At 36.4% G+C, this 7,852-nt stretch overlaps 1 long non-coding RNA gene across 1 annotated transcript; it reads right to left on the bottom strand.

Moving 5' to 3' along the window:
- Positions 1-5,113: 5,113 nt before the first annotated feature.
- On the bottom strand, positions 5,114-7,785 carry LOC144360028 (uncharacterized). Its single transcript, XR_013422132.2, has 2 exons — positions 7,591-7,785; positions 5,114-5,614 (listed from the first exon to the last, which is right to left on the bottom strand). It is a non-coding gene; the product is annotated as an uncharacterized LOC144360028 (long non-coding RNA).
- Positions 7,786-7,852: the final 67 nt, after the last annotated feature.

Below are 7,852 nucleotides of genomic sequence, written 5' to 3'. Positions count from 1 at the left end.
GAGAAGGCATAGTTGGAACAATAGTGACCAGTCAAAGAGTGGTATAACAGTTTTAAATCCCCAGAGAAGGCATAGTTAGAACAATAGTGACCAGCCAAAGAGTGGTATAACAGTTATAAATCCCCAGAGAAGGCATAGTTAGAACAATAGTGACCAGCCAAAGAGTGGTATAACAGATATAAATCCCCAGAGAAGGCATAGTTAGAACAATAGTGACCAGCCAAAGAGTGGTATAACAGATATAAATCCCCAGAGAAGGCATAGTTGGAACAATAGTGACCAGCCAAAGAGTGGTATAACAGTTATAAATCCCCAGAGAAGGCATAGTTAGAACAATAGTGACCAGCCAAAGAGTGGTATAACAGTTATAAATCCCCAGAGAAGGCATAGTTAGAACAATAGTGACCAGTCAAAGAGTGGTATAACAGATATAAATCCCCAGAGAAGACATAGTTAGAACAATAGTGACCAGCCAAAGAGTGGTATAACAGTTATAAATCCCCAGAGAAGGCATAGTTGGAACAATAGTGACCAGCCAAAGAGTGGTATAACGGATATAAATCCCAAGAGAAGGCATAGTTAGAACAATAGTAACCAGTCAAAGAGTGGTATAACAGTTATAAATCCCCAGAGAAGGCATAGTTAGAACAATAGTGACCAGCCAAAGAGTGGTATAACAGTTATAAATCCCCAGAGAAGGCATAGTTAGAACAATAGTGACCAGCCAAAGAGTGGTATAACAGTTATAAATCCCCAGAGAAGGCATAGTTGGAACAATAGTGACCAGCCAAAGAGTGGTATAACAGTTATAAATCCCCAGAGAAGGCATAGTTAGAAAAATAGTGACCAGCCAAAGAGTGGTATAACAGTTATAAATCCCCAGAGAAGGCATAGTTGGAACAATAGTGACCAGCCAAAGAGTGGTATAACAGTTATAAATCCCCAGAGAAGGCATAGTTAGAACAATAGTGACCAGCCAAAGAGTGGTATAACAGTTATAAATCCCCCAGAGAAGGCATAATTAGAACAATAGTGACCAGTCAAAGAGTGGTATAACGGATATAAATCCCCAGAGAAGGCATAGTTAGAACAATAGTGACCAGCCACAGAGTGGTATAACAGATATAAATCCCCAGAGAAGGCATAGTTAGAACAATAGTGACCAGCCAAAGAATGGTATAACAGTTATGAATCCCCAGAGAAGGCATAATTAGAACAATAGTGACCAGTCAAAGAGTGGTATAACGGATATAAATCCCCAGAGAAGGCATAATTAGAACAATAGTGACCAGCCAAAGAGTGGTATAACAGTTATAAATCCCCAGAGAAGGCATAGTTAGAACAATAGTGACCAGCCAAAGAGTGGTATAACAGATATAAATCCCCAGAGAAGGCATAGTTAGAACAATAGTGACCAGCCAAAGAGTGGTATAACAGTTATGAATCCCCAGAGAAGGCATAGTTAGAACAATAGTGACCAGTCAAAGAGTGGTATAACGGATATAAATCCCCAGAGAAGGCATAATTAGAACAATAGTGACCAGCCAAAGAGTGGTATAACAGTTATAAATCCCCAGAGAAGGCATAGTTAGAACAATAGTGACCAGCCACAGAGTGGTATAACAGATATAAATCCCCAGAGAAGGCATAGTTAGAACAATAGTGACCAGCCAAAGAGTGGTATAACAGTTATGAATCCCCAGAGAAGGCATAGTTAGAACAATAGTGACCAGCCAAAGAGTGGTATAACAGTTATGAATCCCCAGAGAAGGCATAGTTAGAACAATAGTGACCAGTCAAAGAGTGGTATAACGGATATAAATCCCCAGAGAAGGCATAATTAGAACAATAGTGACCAGCCAAAGAGTGGTATAACAGTTATAAATCCCCAGAGAAGGCATAGTTAGAACAATAGTGACCAGCCACAGAGTGGTATAACAGATATAAATCCCCAGAGAAGGCATAGTTAGAACAATAGTGACCAGCCACAGAGTGGTATAACAGATATAAATCCCCAGAGAAGGCATAGTTAGAACAATAGTGACCAGCCAAAGAGTGGTATAACAGATATAAATCCCAAGAGAATGCATAGTTAGAACAATAGTGACCAGCCAAAGAGTGGTATAACAGTTATAAATCCCCAGAGAAGGCATAGTTAGAACAATAGTGACCAGCCACAGAGTGGTATAACAGATATAAATCCCCAGAGAAGGCATAGTTAGAACAATAGTGACCAGCCAAAGAGTGGTATAACAGATATAAATCCCAAGAGAATGCATAGTTAGAACAATAGTGACCAGCCAAAGAGTGGTATAACAGTTATAAATCCCCAGAGAAGGCATAGTTAGAACAATAGTGACCAGCCACAGAGTGGTATAACAGATATAAATCCCCAGAGAAGGCATAGTTAGAACAATAGTGACCAGCCAAAGAGTGGTATAACAGATATAAATCCCCAGAGAAGGCATAGTTAGAACAATAGTGACCAGCCAAAGAGTGGTATAACAGATATAAATCCCAAGAGAATGCATAGTAATTCACGGCAGTACTGTCGGCAAGCTTGACTGACTTGCTTCCAAGCAGGTTCAGTCAGCAAATAGTAGGCCTTTATTTACTTCAGTTACGATTTTTAATTGATATTCAACAACAAAAGTGTCATCGCCGATATTTAGTAAAAATAAAAAGCGTAGCTTTACCGAGTACTCGCATCTCGTTATGTAGTTCTGCTCTGGTGACATTTTCGTTTGGTTCAGGTGCCGTGGCTTACGAGAAAGTTGCGAGAAAGGGAGCGTTAGACACGACAGTGTTCAAGTTTAACGGTCACATATCACGTTTGTACATAAACAATTGCCAAGTTTGTTGTGATGTTGTATAACACTCGAAACTAAGCTTGTCAAGCAAATAAACTTAAATTGATAACGGGATTACACTGTTTATTCAAGGGCGGCCATGCTTCATTTTCACGTTGCTTTTTTCAAATTATCGATTTTTTCATAACTTTATCGGCAATGTATCAAACGTGTTCTTCTGATTTTTATAAAATCAACACAATAGTTAACTTAAACATCAAAAAATAACTGAATACGATGCGCTGAAGAGAAAATATCCTCTCGACTGTGCTACTTTTGGTTTTTGAGTCTTTCCAGCCATTTGAAACATAACTTGTCTAAAACCACAAAAATCACGATTACGCGAACAGTTCTTGTCCGATTCCATTGATTTTTTCAGAGATTGAACTCAAGTTCAATGTAAAATGTAAAATACTTTTCAAGTATCAGTAATATTTCATTACTAATTGACCTGTGAAAAGAGAGCACTTAATTTATTACAGAATTCTTCTCCACCACTTTGTAAAAGAACCAAACAATTCAGAAACTATCTCTTTTACATTATTGTTGTTAGAACATTGTAGTCTTCCTTTTCTCATAAAAAGGTATTGGCTAACTGTTTTCATTTTCTAGTAGCAGTAAAAATTGCAGAACAATCGATTTTGTTTATTTAGCAGTCGTGATGTACTTAATGTTGACATTAGTGTTATCAACATTTTTGAATAGAGTGTTGCAAGGGCTACAATAACATGTAAAAATTGTTAGTCATTAATCATTATTATTTTTATCAAGCTTTTTCTGTTTTGCCCAACGAAAGTCTACTACCGTACATCCTCAGGCTTAATCGATTGTTAACACCTTGGCTACTGTAAAATACTTTATTTTAGCTGGAACTAATTTTTCGCTGAAAAGACTTTTTGGGTGTTTTGTATGGAATTCCTTCAGCAAAATTAGCGAAAATTGATTCCAAGCAACTTGAAAAATAAGTAGTTTACAATACTATATTGACGTTGACTGTTTGTTCCATTTAGCTTTTGGGCTAACAATTAACAGACATTCAAAACAGTGTTTCATAGAGTTGTAAGCATGTCATATTTCTTACACTGGCACTGACGAGCCTGAAAAAAGTTGGTGTGAGTGGCGCCCTGGACTGCTGTGAACCCCACCGCAGCAGTCCAGGGTGCCACTCACACCAACTCGTCAGGCTAGTCAGTGCCAGCACCAACAGACTCCTGACAACTCATTTAGTATGCGTCAGAATCACAAACTTCTTTAAAAAACAGTACTCAATTGCTAAAGTTCATAGAAATTTAATATCTTAATACATCATCACTTTGTTTAACAGTGTAACCATAGTAACAGAAATTAACAAAAATATTTTGAAGATATGCATGAAAATTACATATATTTAGAATAAAGTTTATTTTTTTTTAAAGCTGCCAAATGTGCTAAGGAAAGGCGAGAACAAAAGACAGTCATGGACATCACACCAATTACACCCGCAAACGTCTAACAATACAATTGCACTCGGTTGTAAGTGTACTTGAGTACAGTTTCACGAATAATATACTGTATTGTGTTGTGTTGTATTTTGGCTTCAAAGTTTCATGGTATTCATAAGTGCTTGAAAATTGCAACATCGCTAGATTTATATTGAGTTGAAGACCAACTGAGAAACACAATTGAACTGTAGATGTGAAACGGTCATGTGCGACAATTACCATATTTGCTCTTCTAGAAGCGTCTCTTTAATAGAAACGATTTTATTTTGAACATAAGCACCTTTGTTATCATGTCGACTTGTGTGCCTGTACTGGTAAATACGGTATTGTACGCTAGATTATTAAAATATAACCAATTTTGATATACACACTAAATAGAGCAAATATGGTAGTCACTGTGAACAAAATTCTCTAACTAAAGCAGGATACAGCACTATGATAGACTGGACAGGGTTGGGTTGGGTTGGGTTGGCTGATAAAGTTCACGCATAGTGTACAAAAGGTCATATCCAATAGCATACATTAAACAGCATGATTTTCTTCTTGCAGAAAAAATATTCCTCGTTACACATCATTTATAAGTTCATGTAACTGAATATCAGTTTAGTGGGACAGCACATTACATGGTAAAACAGCTGAGAAAGATTATCTCATGGCCCTTAGACATATCTGGGCAGTTACACACAAAGAGCAGGCGGGCAGATTTGAAAAAAGGGGTGGGCAGCTTAAAGCAGGAGGGGAGAATAAAAACCTATGCAGCTAAATTAAATTAATCAATACATATTTCAGTCAAGGTTTCTGGTGAGACAAAAATATCCATGACGGTGATAAAAAGATGCAAGAAGTAACAATATATACACAGCGATTCATTCAATAAAATCTCAATAAAACGAGAGCCCTAAAAATCTATATTTGTTAAACTACCAAGTCAGGAATTTTAACCAGAGGTCAGCGTATTTAGTTTTAATAGGCAAAGCAGATTCAGATTGTGACCTCACTGGACAAAATGGCCGACTTGTGGAAGTTGATAATTATTTCCTGGATGTCACCTATCGACCATATTACATTGTATCTTCTCCATCCAGCTGTTTCGTAGATAGAACTGATCTTGATGAGAAGACGCCATTTCTTAACAATACGCTTTCTCGCTGATATATACTGGGTATTACTTCTTTTTCTTTTGATCCTTCTTCTGCTCTTTTCTTTCTTTTTTCTTCTGTGCCTTTTCCTTCCTTGCCTTCTGCCGTCCGGTAATGCTGCTGAATAGCTTGTATGAAGCAAAAGCTGTCAAAAAAGTAAAATGTAGGAAAAGTCAGGCATTGGTGACACAGTAGCAAAATAGCTCCACTGAAACATGTGCCCCTACTACTCCTGATGCAGCCCCAGGGAAACATTTTCCCGTCTACAAAATCCCTCAGTGAAACAAGGCCATCATCTATTATTACCGTTCATAAACCAAGTCAATCTATATTGCCCTCAGGGAAACAAGCTCATCTACCAATGCACCTCAGTAAAATAAGTAATTGCATTACATACTCCCCGTGAGTTCTCAAGTTTAAGAAATATATAACGTTTGAACATGAACAGTCAGAGATGTGGCTCTTGAAAAGCATCTCGTCAGATTTGACGACCAAAATGACATGTATTAAGATCCCATTAAGTTTAATGTGCATACCAAGTTTGAACAAAATCTGTCTATGCATGACTGAGATCCAGATTCAGAATGGCAAAATCGTTATCTTGAATCGTATGGTGAAACAAACGAATGTGCACATGTATTCCAGGATGCATTATGTATGTATGAAGTTCAAATGTAAGTGGTCCAGGCATGTCTGAGATACATGTGGACGCATACATACACAGATGCACAAAGGTCAACCCATAAAACCCTGTTTTTGGACTTCCCAAACGGGAGCTGACAAGGTTGATAATAATGAAATTTACTTGTGAAATGTGTTCTTTGCGATTGTCAATACTCAGAATATGTTGATAGTACCATGCGGTATTCTAATTGGTTGATGACATTCTTGACCTATCAGGTCAAAGTACACCATACTAGGTCAAGTTCTGAAAACATGGTGGTTTTGTACAGAATCGATTGTGTGACCTTAAACATCTTTTCACCTTAGAACAAACTTGAATTTCACATCTATTTCATTGGAAACTAAAGAAATAATATTGTTTGTATTGAAGCATGACTGAATAATAAGCAATGCCGTTAGAACCTCAGAAAAGTAAGTTATTTTTGTGTGTACATCTACGGTAGAAGACGATTGTTTGCGTGATGTTTAAATTTTTTCAGTGTCCCTTAAACAACATTCAGTCAGATAAATGATTTCTGTTTTCCTTAATTAAAGCCAAAATTATAATCCATTGTTGGTCCAAGAAGACACAAATTTCAAGAGAACAAAAGACAATACAATTCAATGATTGCTCAAAATTTATGAAAAATAATTACTAGTAGTTGGTTGAATTTTTAGAGATATTTATAAAATTTATTTTAAAAGACGGGGACACACTTTATTCAATTCCAAAGAATACACTTTAATTGCCAAAAGCTAATTTGTAATTCCCATTACCCATGAGTATTTGCAGATTTCCCTCAATCATTGGTCATCAATTCGTTATTGTATTGTATTGTGATTGGTCAAGTTGTTTTCAACTAACATTCAAAATTTATAAAAAAAAATTATAAAAATGTTTCGACTCTATTTTACATTATCCATAGATGTCAACTGTAAATTTTGGTAAATATTTATAAATTAGAGATTAACAGCAACAGCAAATTTACAGGTTTATAAATGTTATTTGAAAAAACAAGTAAAAAATTAAATATAAACCAAATCATTGGGTAACCAGAAATAAATGCAACTCACTGAATTAAAGAATTTACAAAAAAAAAAAAAACTTAAACAGCATATATTAGTTTGTATGACCTCTTTATTTTTTGTGCAGTGATAGCAAGGAATTAAACGTAATATTACGCTTACTTAAACAGCTGTTACATGGCTTTTTATTTCCACTTCAAAGTTTTAGGATAAAACCACAACTGAGAATTTTATTTGTTTGAAAAAAAAATCCCAAAGGACGCCGGTTTGGCTGACAGCTGTTATACGAGTTCGCCAAAAATGAAGGGAGCACGTTGGCAGATCATCGCGTCATGTAAGATTATAGATAGGAAGATGACTTCGTATGAATGGATAATGAACTTAATGTAGATGCTGTTGATTGTAACACTATATGCATGTATATGGACTCACCCACTATTAGGACTATGATCAATGCTGGAATAATAAACACCCTGTTGTCGAAACCTTGTTCAAAGAATGATTCTTTGTCTTTCCACTCGACCATTTTCTCTGTCAAACTGTTTACAATTTCGTCTCCTCCAACTCAATTCCGTGAGATATCTATCCAAGCCTCATTGAACGCCGACTTTAAAGCAGCCCCATTAGACCACCTATCTTGGTAAAAATTCTCAATTTCTTTTCACGGTTATAAACCAATTCTCACCTATGAATG

Source organism: Saccoglossus kowalevskii, chromosome 21 (genome assembly GCF_978046115.1).
Source record: "Saccoglossus kowalevskii chromosome 21, keSacKowa6.1, whole genome shotgun sequence".
In the NCBI taxonomy this organism is placed as follows: domain Eukaryota; kingdom Metazoa; phylum Hemichordata; class Enteropneusta; family Harrimaniidae; genus Saccoglossus; species Saccoglossus kowalevskii.
The sequence above is the reverse complement of the archived record's forward strand: the minus strand, read 5'-3'. Positions and strand labels throughout refer to the sequence as shown.